At 34.8% G+C, this 21,336-nt stretch overlaps 1 pseudogene; it reads left to right on the forward strand.

Annotated features, from left to right (window-relative positions):
* LOC149227675 (phytochrome-like) overlaps window positions 1–14,472 on the forward strand; it is a 31,857-nt pseudogene extending 17,385 nt beyond the window's left edge.
* Window positions 14,473–21,336: the final 6,864 nt, after the last annotated feature.

Raw genomic sequence — 21,336 nt, forward strand, 5'->3', positions numbered from 1 at the left:
TATGATTGAGCTGAATTATTTGATTAAGAATAGACTCTGACTTTATTGGTATATTTTACCTGACCATTAGCTTGGGGATGGTACATAGTATACTTGTGGTGCTTGAGTTAGTATTGTTTAGTGATAGCTTTCATAAACTTGGAAGTAAATTGTGTCCCTTGATCGGTGACCATCTCTCTAGGTAAGCCAAAGCGAGAAAATATGTATTCAAAGAGAAAATCCACAACAATTTTTTTACTAATAGAATATAAGGCTTTGGTCTCTACCCATTTTGTCACATAATCAGTGCAGACTAGAATATACCTCTTCTTTCTAAACATAGGAGAAATAGGTCCTACAAAATCCAATGCCCATTTTTCAAAAGGTTCAATTGATACCTAGGTTTGAAGAGGCATCTCGTCACTTGAAATTGATCTTCCCATTCTTTGGAAAGAATCACAGTTGGCAACAAACTTTTTAGCATCTTTAAAAAGGGTGGGCCAATAATAGGCCACATGCAACACTTTGTAAGTTGTCCTTTTATTAGAAAAATTCCCACTGCATGGCTCATTGTGACAAGCTTTCAAAACATCATACATCTCATCTTCTCGCACACATATCCTCATAATTATATTTGGTCCAGTGCAGTACAGATCTCCTTCAATCCATGAATAATTGGCACTCAACTGAACAATCTTGTGTTTCTCCCTGGCAGATAAGTTTTGTGGCAACTTTCCTAACACCAAGTAATTAGCCACATCAGCGAACCAAGGAGTATGAGTGGAAATGGAAAATAGATTCTCATCAGGAAAGTCATCTAGGACTGGTGCAACATCTTGTCAAATGTTCATTCTAGACAAAAAGTTTGCAATTGAATTATCTTGTTCGGACCTGTCAATCATAATAATGTTAAATTACTGAAGTGAAAGTAACCATCCTGTAACTCTACCATGTGTAATAGGTGTATTCATAAGAAATATAATAAAAGAGTGATCATTGTGCACAAAGGTTTCATAACTAGTAATATAATGTTTGAACTTGTTAATGGCATGAACTATAGCCAACAACTACTTTTCAATAACGGTGTAATTCAATTTTTCAGGTGAGAGATTTTTGCTAACAAAATAAATAGCATAAGGAGTTTGATTCTATCTCTAATCCAACACATATCCAAGGTTTGTATCTGATGCATCAATACAAATATGAAAAGGAAGGGATCAGTTAGGTCCCCTCAATATTGGTGCAGTTGAAAACCTATATTTTAGTACCTAAAAAGCATTTAGATAGTCAATATCCCATGAAAAATCAACATCTTTAGCCAATAACTTAAACATAGGAGCAACAAGTCACTAGTAGAAAATGATGAAATTAATGACTAGGTGACTAAAAAAGTTAGTCATTGCAATTATTTCAAGTAAATTACTACTAAATTTGAGCAATTTTAAGTGACCAAACTAAAAATGACTAACTTAAACGACTAATTTAGTCTAGGGATAAAATATATGACTAGCTAATAAGTGACTAAATTAAATTACTAATTTAGTCTAGGATTAAAATATATGACTATATAATAAGTGAAAACATTATTTCATGACGAGACTACCCTACAAGCTACCAAATTTCTATCATATCCATGAGGTCAACAACAATTTGTGGTTCAAGATATAACTAATTTGGAACAAACTTAGCTCTAGAACCTAGGATTTTTTTTTGCCTCTAATGTTTATAGACAAAGAGATCAATTTCTAAATCATGTGGGAGCCAAACTATCACCTTTCCCATGTTGACTCCCTCTATTGAACATCATGGAAAATCTCCATAGATTAGTTATCCTTACTAAAACAAACATTTCATTGGAAATGATCATTAATCTTATGACATTACTACTTCACTTGACCACACAAAGCTTATTTTGATGTCTACCCTTCTTATTTTATGACAATACTACCCTACAAGCCACCAAATTTCTATCATATCCATGAGGTCAACACTAATTTGTGGTTCAAGATATAACTAAGTTGGAACAAACTTAGCTCTAGAAGCTATGCTATTTTTCCACCCCTAATGTTTATGGACAAAGAGATATCAAGAGATATCAATTTTCTAAAACATGTGAGAGCCAAAGTATTACCTTTCCCATGTTGACTCCCTCTATTAAACATCATCTCAACCAAGGCAAAATCATTATTTAAATGAAGGAAGATTCCTTCAAAGAATTTTGACTATTATATATGTAAGAAGAAAGGTCATCGAGCTACAAATTTCCCACAAAATCCAAAATCCAAATATCAGCAGAAGATCGTGGAAAATTTCACCAATGCATATGAACCTGCTCAAATATGGGAAGAAATTTCCCAATACAGATCTGATGGAGAAAAATTTCTAGTAACTGGTCTCTTTGAAATTGAAGCAAAAGAACTTCAGTACCAACTAGCCCAAGCTCAATTATCTTCTTCATTTTTTGATACTCAAGAAATTTTCTTTCATATTGTTTTATGTTTTCTAATATTACTTTTATTCAATAGTTTCTTGTCCTTTTATAACGTTTCCAATGCTCTCTCACCATTGGATATTTTGTTATGCGCCAGCACTACCAAAGCTCTCTCACCATTGAATTATCCTTATTAAACCAAACATTTAATTAGAAATATTGATTGATCATTACCATATCATTAGTACTTTTCTTCACTTTTTAACCACACAAAACCTGTTTTGATATCAATTGATATTTAGTGACACAAAAACCTACTTTTTTTCATAAATTAATAATTATTTATAATAAAAAATACCTACCATTAAATAAAAGAAAAGACTAAACCTTTTATTTATTAAATAAACTATAAAATGATCCTTCATTTGTATGTGTAATCAATGAAGAAGAGACATAATTTCATATTAAACACCCTCTAACAATTCCAGGGCATATTAACACACATGTTACCTTGCAGCTCTGCCTTCCCCTCTAACAGAAAGTCTTGAGCAACAACAACCACGATTTCCATGAAAAATGGCAAGGAGTACTGAAGTTCTGGAAGGTGCATTGAAGCTTTGCTCAGAATTAAAGTTGGTATCCTTTTCAGTTTATATATCTTTCTCTTTAGATCTGGCTTATCTCTTTAGATTTGGCCTAGGAGATCTAGAGCCTCGTTGGACATTGAGCTTGTGCAGCTCTAAGGTTTTGTTTGCCGTTAAATCTTTATTCTAGCAAAAAAATCATGAACATTTGTTTATCTAATAAGTATCAAGAAAAATTAATATTTATTTATTTAGAAAAATTAATATTTATATGTTTGTTTTTCAAATTTATAACAAAATTATCTGTTGGTGTACTCAACCTTTTATTTAATTCCCTTTATAAACATAAGTTAATTTCATTTAATTTTCATTAAGGTTTCATGGATTTGTTTCTTTCAAATATTAAAATGGTTTATTTCCCTCCATTTGAAAGTTTTGTCCAAATATCAAAAAGGTTTGTCCATGAGGAAGGAGAAGGAAGGGCACATGTGGAAGGATCGAGGGTCGATGCCACTTTGGGCTTAGCATGCTCGCCAGATTTTAGATCTATTCTCCAGGAGGCGAAGAAGGCCAGCATTGTGAACCCAAAGCCATGCTTTCTTACTCTGCAAGTCTGGGACTGAGGCCAGCCCTTGGCGCCTTCTCTCTCACACGTTTGGTCGTGTTATCACATATAATTTTTTGTTAAAAATGATTTATATGGGAAAATTTTGTTGGTGTTTAAGGCTGCAGGAGCTCCAGGCATTCCTATGTTTGAAATTTTCTTAACAAAAATAAGAAATACAAGGAGCAGGTGGTCTACTTGCAGTGGAATGGACAATCTGCAGATGCTTCCTTTTCATTATCACTTAAAGCTACTAAAGACTCAGATACTGACACAAAGAAAAATGATGATGCAGATGTGGGAGATGAGGGATTGAGGCAAGTTCTTAAATTTCTTAAAGCTGGGATGCCTGGCCTAAAATTCAAGGTGTTGAAAGTTGTGACTCCAGAACAGATAACAAGGATTTAGAGAGTGTTCCATCAGTTGCAGTTAGTGCATATCTGCAGCAAATACAAAGGAGCAAGCTTATTCATCCATTTGGGTGCATGGTTGCAGTGAATGAGAAGACTTTTGAAGTGATTGCTTACAGTGAAAATCCCCCATATATGTTTCAAGTGTCAACTCATGCAGTTCCCAGCATGGAGGACCAAAAAATTCTTTGTATTTGCAGTGATGCAAGGACCTTGTTCACTCCTTCGAGCACCATGACATTGCAGAAGGCTGCCAAGTTTGAAGAACTCAATCTTCTAAATCCTGTTTTGGTCCATTCCAAGAGTTCCGATAAGACCTTCTATGCTATACTCCATAGAATTTATGTGGCATTGGTGATAGATTTTGAGCCTATTGGGACTTCGAATGTTTCCACCTCTGCAATGAGAGCATTACAATCCTATAATCTTGCTGCAAAAGGAAATATCACGATTGGAAATCGATCCCTGGTGGAAATATTGGGCTATTGTGTGACATGATTGTACAAGAGAGGTGTGACCTTTATAGGCTATGACCGTGTTATGTCTTGTAAATTTCATGATGATGATCATGGCGAGGTGATATCCGAGATTAGAAGATATGATTTAGAACCTTATTTGGGTTTTCACTACCCTGCAACTGATGTCCTTCAGGTTTCAAGATTATTTTTTATGAGGAAAAAAGTAAGAATGATTTGTGATTTCTATACACAACCTGTAACAGTGATTCAGGACAAGAGATTGCCTAGAGACCTAAGTTTCTATGGATCTACATTGATAGCACCTCATGGTTGCCATGCTTAATACATGGCCAACATGGGTTCTATAACATCTCTAGTAATGGCTGTAGTAATCAATGAGAAGGATTTGGATGGAGGTAGCGAGGGGAAGATGCAACAGAAAGGAAGAAGGCTTTGGGGACTAGTGGTTTGTCATCACACTAGTCCACGCTATGTTCCATTTCTTTTGAGGTATGCCTGTGATTTCTTAATGCAAGTTTTTGGAATTCATTTCAACAAGGAAGTTGAATTGGTTGCTCAGATGAGAGAAAAGTGAATTCTATGCACTCAAGCATTGCTCTGCGACATGCTGCTTCGCGACACACCCTTGGGAATTGTCACTCAGAAGCCCAACATCATGGATCTTGTCAGATGCGATGGTGCTGCCCTTTACTATGAAGAAAACTTTTGGCTTCTGGGGGTAACTCCTACTGAGGCTCAGATCCAAGATATTGTTGCATGGTTGTCTGAGCATCACATGGATTCCACAGGTTTGAGCACAGATAGTCTTGTTTATGCAGGCTATCCCGGAGCGGGATCATTAGGGAATGCAGTTTGTGGAATTGCCGTGGTGAGAATTAATTCAAAAGACTTTTGTTTTGGTTTAGATCCCATACTGCAAAAGAAATCAAATGGGGAGGTGCCAAACATGACCTGCAGGACAGAGACGATGGTAAGAAAATGCATCCACGATATTCGTTTGATGCATTCCTTGAAATGTAAAAAATGAGGAGTTTGCCTTGGGAGGATGTTGAGATGGATGCCATCCATTCATTGCAGTTAATACTATGAGGTTCCTGCAAAGAAACTGATGACAGTAGCAAAAATATCTCGATAAATAGGTAACTCACTGATTTGAAACTTCAAGAAATGGATGAATTGAATGCAGTGACAAATGAGATGGTGAGACTAATTGAAACAACAAAGACTCCAATCTTGGCAGTCGATGCTTATGGAGTAGTAAATGGATGGAATAGAAAAGCTTTCGAACTTACAGGGTTGTCAGTGGAAGAGGTCCTAGGGGAGCCTCTAATCAATCTCGTCGAGGAAACTTCAGCTGAGAACGATGCTACATTTGGCTTTGCAAGGAGTTGAAAAGCAAAATGTTCAAATTGAGCTAAAAAGACATGGCTCAGAGGAGGAAAAAGGTCCAGTAGTTTTACTTGTTAATGCTTTCTTGAGCAGGGACCTAAAGGAGAATGTTGTGGGAGTGTGCTTTGTTGCCAAAGTTTTGGATTGCATTTTTTATGAGTAGAGTTTCAAGGCATACAATCCACAGCTCCAGATTTGAAGGGCATAAATATATCAGTCAAAATGACAGCTGGTTAAATAGGTGGCATAATTTCCCTCATTAAAGGAACCCCTGGCAGCAAACGAAGGAGCACCATTAAGATACAAAAAATATCATTTATCAGAGGAAGAATTGTGTAAGCATTGTGTTGACCTGCTCAGAGATGATCCTTTTCTCTGTAGAGAAGGATGATAAATTCACATATGAAGAGTCTGATGGTCAAAACCGGAATTCGTAGTCAAAGGTGCAGTGAAATATGCTTTCCTTTTTGCATGTCGAAGGAGACTCAATTATTCTTTCATGTTGAAAAGGTTGCCCTCATAGCAAGCCAATTTTGTTGACTAAGAACCCATGAAAAAACAGAGGACAGTGACAAACATCGATCATCAAACATCACTGACAGAAATAAAAATATCAGAGAAATAAGAACATAAGGGATCAAGAAATAGGGCATGGCTAGAAGAAATCAGCTAGCAAAACCAGTCTTCCTCTATGGATTCCTCAACAACCTTTTCTTATGAATAGAGTTCATGTAGATCTGCCAATTGTACTAGTTCCTTCACCATTGTCTCATCTTCATTCACTAAGAAAATTATACATAATGGCAGCTTGGATTTTCATAGATGCATCACCAAGCCGAAGACCAAGAACATCTCACAAATGCTGCTCAAAACTTCATTATCCTGCACATTTGGTGACTGTGGGGAAGATCTGATGTTTCCTACAGCACAACCATCGAAATCCATTCTATGAATCTATAATGAGAGATGTGAGATATTATTGAATTTAGGCTTCTGTGATCCATATCAATTTAGAGAAGAATCTTCGGCGAAAATCACATATAGATAATTTAGTCGACGCATTTCGAACCAACCAGTGTGGTTCATTGACAGGACAAGTTGAATGCGCAAATCTTGCTATGCATTATAAATAGATCGGGCAGAGTATCCAGCTAACGGCTAGAATAATGACAGCTCGATTTGACCGGGAAACGGCTAGTTAGACCAAAATATTTATTTATTTATTTGTTTATTTATTTATTTTTATTCAAATTAGTTAATTCGGTTATTAATTTTCCTATTAAAATAAACGTAAATTGACAATTTTATAAATATATATTAAAATACGTGAGTTAATATACTCTAATCATAAAATAATTAAGTAATTAAAAATAGATAATAGTTGACTATATTTTAAATAAATATAGGTTAATTATATTTTAAATAAAATATTGTTAAAGGGAGATTTAAATCTTAAAATAAATTAATTATAAATCAACGAGGCTATATAAATATTAGTCAGTGGTATAAGTTAAAAATAGAATATTCTATAAATAGTTAATTCTATTTTAAAATATAAATAAATAAATAAATAAGTCTCAAATTCATAGTCAAAGAATATCCTCATAAAAATATTTACTTAATAGTTTATTAAGGGTGAAAATTAGTATATTAGTTTAAAAATAAAAAATAAAATATTAATTTTAATTTAAGAATCAAAGAGCTTGCTATATATATATATATATCTATATATATATATATATATATATATATATAAAGGAGTTGTCTTTAGTGCGACTTTTTGGAGATTCTGGTGATGGAATCCGGCAGAAAAAATTGAGGTTAAATCTTGATTTGTATTATTTAAAATGGTTTTTTAACTGCATATTTGGATTCAGCACCTTGGAAAACCCCTGGGACGCTTTGATTGTGCATAAATTAGCTATCAAACTTGCGATTTCAATAAATTGCTGCCGGATTTTGACCAGGAAAACCCGTCGGAAAAGCTTCCAAAAAGTCTCTTTAAAGACAACTCCATAAATAAACAAATAAAATAATAATAATAATTTAAGAATTAAAGAGCTTGAAAAATAAAATAAAATAAAATAAAATAAGAATTAAAAAATAAATAAAAATATTAATTTTAATTTAAGAATCAAAGAGGCTGAAAAAATAAATATACATATATATATATATAAATGCTAATTTTAATTATTTATATATATATATATGTATAGTTATTTTTTTAGCCTCTTTGATTCTTAAATTAAAATTAATATTTTTATTTATTTTTTAATTCTTATTTTAATTTATTTTTTTATTATTATTATTTATTTTTTCAAGCATTTTAGTTCTTAAATTATTATTATTATTATTTAATATATATATATATATATATATATATATATATATTTTGCAAGCTCTTTGATTCTTAAATTAAAATTAAAATTTTATTTTATTTTATTTTTATTTTTTATTTTTAAACTAATATACTAATTTTCACCCTTAATAAACTATTAAGTAAATATTTTTATGAGGATATTCTTTGACTATGAATTTGAAACTTATTTATTTATTTATATATATTTTAAAATAGAATTAACTATTTATAGAATATTCTATTTTTAACTTATACAACTAACTAATATTTATATAACCATGTTGATTTATAATTAATTTATTTTAAGATTTAAATCTCCCTTTAACAATATTTTATTTAAAATATAATTAACCTATATTTATTTAAAATATAGTCAACTATTATCTATTTTTAATTACTCGATTATTTTATGATTAGAGTATATTAACTCACTTATTATAATATATATTTATAAAATTGTCAATTTACGTTTATTTTAATAGGAAAATTAATAACTGAATTAACTAATTTGAATAAAAATAAATAAATAAACAAATAAATAAATAAATATTTTGGTCTAACTAGCCGTTTCGAGCTCTCATTATTCTAGTCGTTAGCTGGATATTTTGCCCGATCTATTTATAATGCATATCAAGATCTGCTCATTCAACTTGTCCTGATGATGAACCACACTGGTTGGTTCAAAACATGTCGACTAAATTATCTCTATGTGATTTTCGCCGAAGATTCTTCTCTAAAATAAGATGTGAGATATTTCATTCAATTCAAAAACTAAAACCTAAGGCAGTCAAGTTAGTATGGGAAGGAGTGTTTTCTTTGAAATCGATTGAAACTTCATCAAACCTTAGACTTGCAAGGGACAATTCTGCTTTAACAACTGAGAGTGGATCAATGCTTGGAGAGGTTTTTCCTATTTTGACAACCACAGTTCCAGTTCTGTGAACACTGTGAAATTTCAGGTGTTTACTCATTATTTCTTTTCAGGTGCTTGATAGGTCACTTGCCTTTATATACACCATTTCCAATCTAATGTTTTTTAATTCCTTTGGGCTTTTTCTGTCAAACTTTGACTTGTGTGTTGAAGAATTCTTTTTTTTGTAATATAAGAGTATCCTATAGACCTTTCATTCTTGGTTTGATATGGACATTATCATTCTCTACTTCGGAACAAACGATCCAAGCACACAGAACATTTGTGACCACATTCAAAAAGTCTTTGTTTGAATTCTGCTATGGCATCAAAGTTTCAAACTGCCTCCAATTATAAGTTTTGTCTGCCATGAAAAATCTGCAAGTGCTGCTGCAAAGTCACTTTTGAAACACAGACCATGTAACTTTCTTTATGCACATTTGACCCATTCATGCTGCTTGACTTGAATTGAGAAGAATAACAGTCATGTGCCCTTTTGAATATTTTTTTCATTCGCCTTATGAAAGTCATTAAAAATCCTTTAGACCTTTAATTAGCCCTGAGATTTCTTGCACAAACCAAGGGGTAAACGTGTCAACATTGACACATTTATGGTGGTGGATGGTGATGGCTCCTCTTTGTTTCAAATGCTAGTAAGGATGTTGCTCTTCCTCACCTCCATAGTCTTTTCTTTTGAGAGGACTAGTCATGACTTGGAGGATTTTCTCTCTCAAGTATTATCTATTATCAATTCCACTTTCTAGGGATACTCTTTTGGGTTCCCTTCCTTTTCTATTTTATTATCTACTCTTCTTTCATTCTTCTTAGATTTTAGAACTGGTTGATATATGCTCTAGGCACTCCTTATTGCTATTGTCAAATGTTGTCCTCCTAGTCCCATTGACATAGTTTGAAGTATTCTTTTGTCACATAGAAGGTCTCCCTCTCTTGTTTTTTGTTGAGAAATGTTGCATATATACTTGATAGATCAAATAAGTACATCATGGAACATGAAGGATTACAACAAACAAACAACAATGGTACCCCAAAAGGTGAAGGCAAGGGATTTTAGAGTTCCCCTCTCTTTTGTGAACTTTGATATCTATGGATGTTTTCCTGTATGTGTTTTTATAGATTGACAATTTTAGGTTGTTTTTCTTGTATTTGTTTACAACAACGTCCAACACATGTTCTGAAGTTTGGGAACTGGAATACTAAACAAGATACTGGTTACACATCTTATTTTGAGGGTGCCCATGTTGTTAGAGGTGCAAAGCCTGGCCATGAAGAACAATCTAACAAGGAATATGAGGGTATCAGATGCCAAAGATTTGGGAACAAACCTGGAGCAGAGTGCATGTTACCACCTTCAACAACTGGGCAAGAGTCATAGGGTGGAAACATACGAACCAATGAAACTGTAAGTATTTCATAGTTTTTCCTTCTTGTAAATTGCTTTCAGTCAAAACTGACATAATTCAAATTTAAACCATAATTTATAATGTTAGAATACTTGTTAAGGTAATAGTTCCAAATGTAGAAATAAGCCAAATTTTTGGAAGTTTTCTAATTAGTCACTGGATAAAGTGGTCAATAACACTGGAAAAGGGCATTATTTTTTTCTTGTGGTTTGAATAGCCATGATCTTGGATTGATAGATATCCTGTCTAAACAGAATAATTTATTATATTTTTTTTTTATAAATATTACTCCCAATTTGTGTGTCTAGGACCAAGGTATGCTATTACTTTCATGCAGATTTTAGAAATAAAACCATGAAATTACATGCTTTGTGGAGAATGGCCGTGCAAAATTTGTCAGCGCCCTGCAAGCCATGAATACAAAGCTTAGGTACTTATGAACCAAGTATGCACACAGTTGATTTGAGAAATTATTAATGGCATAGGTTGATTAAAATAAAGGCCCTTCCATCTGTAACATTTGAAATTAAATATTTTAGGTTGATTGAGGACATTTCTCACCATCTATTGTTCGAATTCATTATTCTAAAAATTACAATGATTTTGCACCTTTTGTGAGACAATACAGGTCTTTATGAAGCCTTCTTAAGTTAGGTACTAGTAGGGCCTAATTTTGCATCATAATCTGTAATATGGATATTTATTATACCTATACTTCTAGGAAAACATTAAAATATTGTTGCGTATTATCTGACAGGTGAGAGGAATCCATTAGCATTTGGTTAGGTAGATTCTTAGCTGAAGCAAATTGATTGAGCACTATGAATATTTGTTACAAGGTTCACGACATTAACATAAGATTTCATAAATCAACAACTCTTTCCGAGGAACAACTCTATATTTCATTGATGTAAAGGTTATTCAACATGTTGCAGCTTGGCAGAGGTGCACCTATCCCCAGTGTTGGAGCCTTGAGTGAAAACAATCCTACATTTAACAAAGCATGGGAAGATAAGAAGACAAGAGGAACAACCAAAATTCCAACAATACCATCAAAAATTCCATCTCGTAACAAGCCACCCCAAAGGTCATCAGTAATTAGTTTTGAATAAGATAGGTTGTATCTACAACGAATCTGGTCATTTTCATTTGGGGCCTCTGAAAGTTGAACATGTTTATGTGTTTGTAGTGTTGGTGTTGCTTCAAACCAGGAGTTGATTTTTAAAATAGAATTTGTTTACAAACTTTGCAATTATTTATTTTAAAATTTAAATCACTCAAATTCTTGCAAGAATTATTATGTGCTTTTCCTGAAGAAATTTCATAGAATACTTTTTTGGAAATTAAAATAAATTTGAAAAGAAATATTGCAATGATACCCATCAAGGTAGGGAGTTACTGCCCACCAAGGGGAAGTCAACAGTGCCACAGATCTAGACATACCATGAATAAAACAAAACTGAAAGTAGCCATGAACATCCACACCAATGGGGATCTTAGAGTCACTTTCACAAAATAACACACACCCACATGACTTTACAAGGCTATAAGGCACATTCTTTGGGCTTATATGGTGTGTCCAAATTTTTTTGGAGTACCCCTGCTGAAAGAGGGGTAACATGACCTTGGGCTTACAATAATGGTGATAAATATTGCGAAGTGTTCATATGTACCCATGCTTACACGAGAGGTAGTAGGCCCAAAAAAGTGACCCATCTCCAACAAATGAGGGGAAAAAAGGTTTTGGTGCAGCATCCAGCCTCCAAAGGCCCTTCAAAGGTACTTCTCCTCTACAAATCAGCCAGTAAACTCCCTAGGTGTCATCCAAAGTAAAAGAATGGGCTCCAAAGTAAATTGTCCACCCTTAGTGGTGGGTCTTCTCCTCCAATCCTATCAAGAATGATCCCAAACCCTCCTACAAAATGAGCATAGGGGCTTCAGAGTGGACACATCTAACTTTCAAGAGGTGGAACAACTATTCTTATCATGTACATGAGACCTCCAAGTGTCCACCAATGTGGGAAAAATCTTCTAAGGTGAATGCTCAACATACAAATCTGCCAACAATACTCCCAAACAGGCTTTAGCTCTACTTCTCATATCTATAACCCACCCAAAACAGAGGTCAGCACCTAATTGTTGCAATGACGTGGGTTGGATCCATATAGAATAGCTGATTCAAAACACATTATAAATTGGTCCTCCATGAAATATGTTTCAATACATCTTGTAGGTTGGCTCAAACAGGTCAACCCTTACTCCTTTAAGTGGTTGCTGCACAAGTATATATATATAAAACCTAAGCGGCCCTTTTGAAGAATACAAATAGAAGTGTCTAACCTTGCTCCTACAAAATCTAAAATAGGTACAAAGTATTGGATTCACAGTTTAGATAGACTTTTTATATCCCCGAGGAGGCTTAAGTTTGCATCCGATCCAAGCATTCTTCATTGTGGAAAGGCTTTACTACAATTTCTTGCTTCATTACAGCATATCACACCAAAATTCAGGCTTCAAGAGAGCAGTATTTCTATGTTGTGGTTGAAAGTAGCCTAGAACACATTAATAACATCCCTTTATACAGATTCAAGTGAAATTTCAGGTGTTTGCACTTTATTTCTTTTCAGGTGCTTGATAGGTCACTTGCGTTTATATACACCATTTCCAATTTGATGTTTTTTTTATTCCTTTGGGCTTTTCTATTAGAATTTGATTTGTGTACTGAAGAACGTTTTTTTTTTTTTCTGTAATATAAGTGTATCCTGTAGACCTTTCATTTTTGGTTTGATATGGACATTATCATTCTCTACTTTAGAACAAACTATCCAAGCACATAGAACATTTGTGACCACATTCAGAAAGTCTTTGTTTGAATTCTGCTATGGCATCAAACTGCCTCTAATCACAAGTTTTTTATGCCATGAAAACATTGCAAGTGTCATTTCAAAGTCACTTTTGAAGCACATCCCATGTAACTTTCTTTATTCACATTTGACCCATTCATGTTGCTTGACTTGAATTGAGAACCATACCAACCATATGCCCTTTTGCATATGTTTTTCATTCACCTTATGAAAGTCATTAAAAATCCTTTAGACCTTCAATTAGCCCTGTGATTTCTTGCACAAACCAAGGGGTAATCATGTCAACATTGACACATTTATGGTGGTGGATGGTGATGGCTCCTCCTTGTTTCAAATGCTAGTAAGGATGTTTCTCTTCCTCACCTCCATAGTTTTTGCTTTCGAGAGGACTAGTCATGGCTTGGAGGATTTTCTCTCTCAAGTATTATCTGTTATCAATTCCACTTTCTAGGGACGCTCTTTTGGGTTCCCTTCCTTTTCTATTTTATTATCTACTCTTCTTTCATTCTTCTTAGATTTTAGAACTAGCTAATAGATGCTCTAGGCACTCCTTATTGCTATTGTCAAATGTTGTCCTCCTAGTCCCATTGACATAGTTTGAAGTATTCTTTTGTCACATAGAAGGTCTTCCTCTCTTTTTTTGTTGTTGAGAAATGTTGCAGATATACTTCATAGATCAAATAAGTACATCATGGAACATGAAGGATTACAACAAACAAACAGCAATGGTACCCTAAAAGGTGAAGGCAAGGGATTTTAGAGTCCCCCTCTCTTTTTTGAACTTTGATATCTATGGATGTTTTCTTGTATGTGTTTTTATAGATTGACATTTTTAGGGTGTTTTTCTTGTATTTGTTTACAGCAGCAGCCAACACATGTTCCAAAGTTTAGGAACTGGAATACTAAACAAGATACTGGTTACACATCTTATTTTGAGGGTGCCCGTGTTGTTAGAGGTGCAAAGCCTGGCCATGAAGAACAATCTAACAAGGAAGATGAGGGTATCAGATGCCAAATATTTGGGAACAAACCTGGAGCATAGGGCATGTTCCCACCTTCAACAACTGGGCAAAAATCACAGGGTGGAAACATACGAACCAATGAAACTGTAAGTATTTCATAATTTTTCCTTCTTGTAAATTTCTTTCAGTAAAAACTGACATAATTCAAATTTAAACCATAATTTATAATGTTAGAATACATGTAAGATAATAGTTCCAAATGTAGAAATAAGCCAAAATTTTGGAATTTTTCTAATTATTCACTGGATAAAGAGGTCAATAACACTGGAAAAGGGCATTTTTTTTTCTTGTGGTTTAGGAACTCATTCGGATTTATAGGGAATCTCCTAATTTCTAGGAACTAGAGCATGCATGCACAAGAAGAAACTCGTTGGGGTTCCTTTTATTAAGGCACAAATCAAGGAACCCTTTCTCGCTATTATTTTTAACAAGACTTTGGCCATGGATTCATTCAGGTTGGAACCAAAGAGAGGTTTTTGAGCCATGAAAGTGAGATCTCCAACTGAGACACCATTAATGCCCTCCTTTTTGGCTTCAGCTTCTGCTATCAAAGATTGATTAGATGCAATCAAATTCTCTTCTTCATCACATCCATGCTTGTCCAGTAGTTATTTTTAGTTATATGTCCAACAAGAATCTTCCTAAAGGGCCTTCAAAAAACCCGTGAGCTCAAAAAGTTTGGCTTTGGAGAGGAACTTGGGCAGAACTTGGTCCCTCATTTCTGCCCTATTTTTTATGTGGAATAGTGCCCTCATCAATGCTCTGCAACTGTGAATGGATTTGATTGTTAGCACTATGAACAAGAGTGAAATGACCATGAGTAGAGAATCTCAAGCCTCAAAAGACCTAGGGCAGATCTCCAAACAACACCAACTAGCTTCCAGTCCAATGTTAGAAATTTTCCCATGTAGCTTTCAACCTAAGAATCTACTCCTAGAATCTACAAGGAATTTCCACATTACTGGTCTATGCAACCATTTAGATGAAATACAACATGCATGTTTCAATATGCAGTAGCTGATGTCCAGTGGAAAGTTGTCCCAGTTCACATGCAAATTTTGCAAAACAGCATACAAAATAACATTGCCACACAAAAACTACCAAGTTGCAAACTTAAATCACATTGATGAACCAGGAATGTGTGCTGGCCCTAGCTTGGGCAGTGCACCCTAGTGAGGACTAATGGTCATGGCTCTGAAATATCTCCTTCTCTAAAATGGGAATTTTATATGGTAGTGCACATACCATTCTACTTTTTTTGATGCACTTTAGTTTGTTGATTTGATTTAACATGAAATAATTGGATTCATGTAGGTGACAAATCAAGTTATCTAACAAAAGTATGCATTTACTATAACACATAATAGTATCTTTTCCCAATCTATTTTTGAACCATTCCCAACCCTCTAGGCCAGAAATTTCTTCGCAAGAGGGTTCCAATGATTAGAACCTCCCTAAAATCATTTTAGCTCCTAGTGGATCCAGTCATTGAACCAAGAGCAATATAATTTTGCACAAGAATTTTTTCCAAAGTATTTTAGAGGAAATGAATAGATTTAGCCATTAATGAACACCCAAAGGTAAAATATCCTTCAATTTCCTAATCTCCCCTAGCCTTAGGTTTTTTTATCTTTTCCTAGCCATCCCAATGATACCTCTTAAAGTTTAAGAACCCTTTTCCTAGCAACAATTCCAACAGTTACAACAACAAGCTCGACAGCAGCAAGCCTAATAGTTAGAGCATGCTCAACAACAACAAGCCCTGCAGTTAGAGCATGCTCGACAACATCAAGACCAACTCTTAAAGTAGTATGTACGACACCAGTTGGAGAAGCATGCTCAACAACAACAAGTGCAACAGTTAGAACAACAATCTGGGCAACAAAAACTACATCTTCTTGCTGGTGACAAAGTTTAAGGAACCAATTTTCTCCATCACCCTATCGTTCTTCAATGCATTATGTGTCTAAATTTATGCATTTGGGTGGCTTGATGTCTCAGATGGCCATTGAAAGTAATAATTTTATAGCGGCAGAATATCAACCCAACAATTCTTATATGGAATTTAGATAAATATATGTTCTAATTTTCTCACCCATTTACAACCCTAGGGTGCTAGTGCATTTTTTGTATAGAGGAAGGTGGAATATACTAAATATAGTAATTTACTAAATGTAACTGAATGTGTAAAAATCTAAAAACTCAGCATTTGATCCAATGCGACACCATGGGTACAAAATCTGCACAGTAGGTTGCCACAGTTTAAGATAGGGCCATGAAAGTCACTTTTGATTGCACATTAGCATATACAACAGATAATTTCAAGCTTCTTTTTGGCCCCTGAATGTATATTGTAACACTGAATGGAATAATTGTTTTCTTTTGATATTAGGCTACTGTTTTCAGCCTGGTAACAAGAAAGTAACAAGGCAATAAGTTAAACTGAAATTGTGATGAGACTTGGTCTAATGAACATGTGAACTATATACTAAAATTGTACTTTTTATGTACTTTAGTAGGCTTTTAAATTGATCCCTCACCCACTTCATTGTATTTTATTGTAAGACGCTGTCAACTTTGATCACACTCCACACACTTTTGTACCCTAGATATAGTAATGCAAACGAGTGCAAACTATGTATATAGTTCTGGCAATCTCCTTTCAAGCTTGCCTTCTTGTGCTTTTTTTGTGTGAGTATCTCCTTGCATTGTTGATATTGTGCTCCTATCCAAATTATATCTCTAAATATGTTAACTTGATTAGTAAAAAAATTGACTATGGAGTTTAGGCATGGTGTGCCAGATTTCACTGCCCTGTTTCTCTAACATGAAGGTCATCACTCGAGTTTCTCACCTTAAGGATGAGGATAAATGTCATAGCTTCCCAGTTTGTGTTCACTCTCGTTCAAGCAAGACGAGAAATACAATTGTATTTTCAACTTATACTCTTCACATTCATGCAAAAGTGATTGCCCATGATAGTGTACCCATCCTTAGCTCGTTAAAGCAAATTCACTTACAGAACACATCAACATCTATATTTAACAATTGAAGAACATTCTATCCAAGTAAAACACATCACATGGAACACTGAGAATCAGTGAAAATATGCATTTCAATATTTCATTGATGGCAAGTACGCAACACAATCATATTGTTTCTCACATATTCACTATCAAAATATTTTCTATAAATACACTGCAATTACATATCAACTACAAATTACATCTGTTACATATATTTTTTCAACTTCTGATTCTTCAGCTTCCCTCTTGATCTCTTCCACTTCATTTTCCTGTTGATCTGTTTTTATTCCACTCTCTTCAATCTTCACAAACCCTGTGTTGCATACTTTAACCTGCAACACAACCTTATGGGGTGTTTAGTCTTCTGCAGCCTCTCAGTCTTCAACCTAATCTTATGGTACAACATGGGGGCCTCCAACTAACTGATCCCTGTATGCTTTTATGTATGTAGCTTGATGGCCTAAAATCTAACATTGTGGTGTTTCCATAGGCTTATAACCCCATCTTGTAGTTCCCATAACTTATTTTAATCGACTGGCCTGATACCTAACCCTTTGGAACTTGCAGAGGACAGAAACCTAACTAAAGTGTAATCCCACAACTTCCTCAAGTCTGGAACGAATCCTTAAGGGGCACAATATACCCACAAGATGCTCAAAGAATGTAGAATTTTTATTGCACACATATCTTTGTGCTACACAATCTTGTTACATTCTGTGTTACTGGAGTGCATTTTTTTTTCATGTGGTCCAAATGTGCCCAATTTTATCATGTGTATTGGCAGTTTGGCTCTTAAACAATAAATTGTGTGAAGTTTAGCTAGGTTCATAATTCCAATGTGTCCACAAAAGGGAGTTTATATATATGCTATAGATGACAGGGAAGAATTATTATTACTAGTGTTTTGCTTTCTTGAAGCATATTGTGTATGGTCCTCTTTGGTTGAGATACAATGTTTGGAATCCAGGGACAGTTTGACCAGGTTTCACCTGAATATTTCATAATTCAGATGTTGTGTATCTATTAAGATGCCACATGTTATTCTTCAGGAATATGAAATAAAGAATCTGACATTCAGTTATCTTTTAAAGGTCCATTCTGAGTATTTTGTTGTAAACTCTGCCATAAACTTTTAGAGTTTTAGGGCTTCTGCTAATCATTATGAGTATTTACGTTGTGGTACAATAGATATTGAATGCATCCAATAATACTCATCTACATTTCTGTATGTAGCTATAAAGTAAAACTGTATCAAATAACAAATATTGATTATTGCCATTCATCAAAGTCTGCATCCCACTACAACCCAACTCTTAGTCAAAGAAGCAGATATTGTCACTTGCATTCTATTATGTAAGTGACCAGCCAAAATTGCAAAAAGACACATCATCAATCATATAACCACCCTTTTGTGATCTCCTTGGTCATGGTCCACTATATTAAGAGGTCAAACACATGCAATATCCATATGCTGATATGGACCACAAATAGTTTGTATGCATGTTCTCGTTTTAACTTTTGGAGTAGGCAGAGTGTTTTCTGTCACCTACATCTTCCCTTCACCACATTATACAATTTTTGTTTCTTTGGTTTGTGGTAACGTTATCTTTATATGTTCCTGGAATTCTATTTGTTTTCCTGTTGAAGCAAAATAAGAACTGTAATCTATTTGACATTTCTTAAGATTGATATTATTGTTGCTTCAAAGAATTTTACTTGCTATAACATGTTTCATTTACAGGCTTTCGTAATCTCAACCCTGAGGTTGAGGAGGGAATCTGTCAAGTGCTTTCTCATATGTGGCTAGAGTCAGAGGTCATGGCAGGATCAAGCAGCAATGTAGCTTCAACATCAATGGAAGCTTCTTCCTCTTCATCAAAAAAGGCAAATAGGTCTCAATTTGAAAAGAAACTTGGGGAGTTCTTCATGCACTAGATTTCAGCAGACACATCACCGACATATGGAGAAGGTTTTAGATTGGGTAATGTAGATGTAGTTTTGTATGCTCTACGCCGAACATTGGATCATATTCGTTTGACAGGAAACTTTCCTCTATAAGTTCTCAGGGTTTTGGACTTAGAATAGCTCCACCATCCCAACTATTGCAAAGAATGCAAAATCAATCTTTACAAACAAGTGCATCTATGCAAACTGCAAATGTAATATTGGATAGGTAGATCCATCCATCAAAAGGAGAAAGTTCTCACAAGAGTGTAGCTTTAGAAACTCATCAAGATTCTTATCAAAAGTAGGTGATGCGCTACCACAGCTGAAGGAAAAGCTTGCAAGTAACCACCTCAACAATGCCATTAAGTGTTCCCTCTAGATCATCACCAACAAGTGTAAAAGAGAATGTTGTAAAGTTGGACAAACCACCATACTTCGCAACCTACAATATTCATCCTTCAACTCAGTTACAATATATTCAACACCCAAATGCCAATGGACAACTTATATCATGAGTCACCTAAAGACAGGCCAACATGTAGGGTAACATGATCTCCACTCATCTACTTCAAGGCTCACAGGATGTAGCTATTGCAGGGAAAATAATACCAACTTGCCATTCAGTGATGTTGTCTACAGTTTCTTCTGTAAATTCTGTTATAGAAAGGGAAACTAAGATGTAGGGCTCTCTCACCCCCTCAACTCAACCTTTTAGTCAAATCAATTAACAAAATTATTTACATGTTCAATATGGGCTTGGTAGAAGCCATCAGTTTATGCCTGTAATCATGTTGTTTGTTTAGGTTTCTCTTTGTGATGGCCCCACCATATCATCCACTCCAATTTTAAGTTGGGGGTTGCTTAAAACTAAAACAATTATCTGACCATCATGATTGCACACACATTTTCCATGCTCTATGGTACAATACCCCATGTGATTATTAAATGAGCTAGAGTGGAGGAACCCTAGAGATAGAATGTAGCTAGGGTTCTACAAGGGGTGCCAAACAACTAGCCACATCTTTCACTCTTTGTGCCATTATCGGAGAGGCCCATCATTTCTCTTTGAAACTATTTTGTTGATTTGTTGGCTTTTGCAAGGCATTTGACTCTGTCATGACTCATGAGAGAGGCCTTGTTTTAGAGGTGATACGGTGTTGGATTCTATCATGAGACTATATGAGTCAGTGCTTGGTCATTTCTGCACTATCCACATCTTCTTAGACTACCTTAGGAGTACTATAGAGGTCAAATAGGAATTCCCTCTCTCACTAACTCTCTTTGGGTTCTATATCGATGAGATGGACTCCTTTCTTAGGAGCACATATAGGATGGTGTTGGTTGTCTTCTACCTAACATATTGATCTCCTTGCTTATAGTTTTCAACAACATGATCCTCTTGGCACCTCACTTAAGGGGTTGTAGAGACAAATTTATGCCTTATCCAACTCTTATGATCTTTGATAATTGACATTTGAACTTAGTGAGACTAAGGTTATGATCTTCAACATGTCTCAACATGCTCTCTTCGACTACCATTTTTACGTTGGAGGGGATGGGATTGATATTACTACAACCTACACATACTTGGAGGTCAGATCTTAGGAGTCTAGCTTAGCTTGAGGCATGCTTTCTAGCCTCAACTTAATAAGGAATATGGTTTTCTTGGCTAAACAGACAGTACTGTAGGACATCTCTTTCAAGATGCACCTCCCTGGACATGATCATAAGAGCCATGACCCATTATGGCTTGAAGGTATGGGGACCTGGCTTGCTTTGGGTTGATTGGGATAGGATAGAGAGATTCTAAATCCTTATATTATGATGCTTCATCTGCTGCAAACATGCAATTCCTCAATCTATCATCTAGGTGGAGTTCAGGGTATTGCTTCAATAGACCCCTCCTTGGTG

This window comes from Pinus tabuliformis, chromosome J (assembly GCF_031772625.1).
Source record: "Pinus tabuliformis cultivar Carrire ecotype Pingquan chromosome J, CPIR1, whole genome shotgun sequence".
NCBI lineage: Eukaryota > Viridiplantae > Streptophyta > Pinopsida > Pinales > Pinaceae > Pinus > Pinus tabuliformis.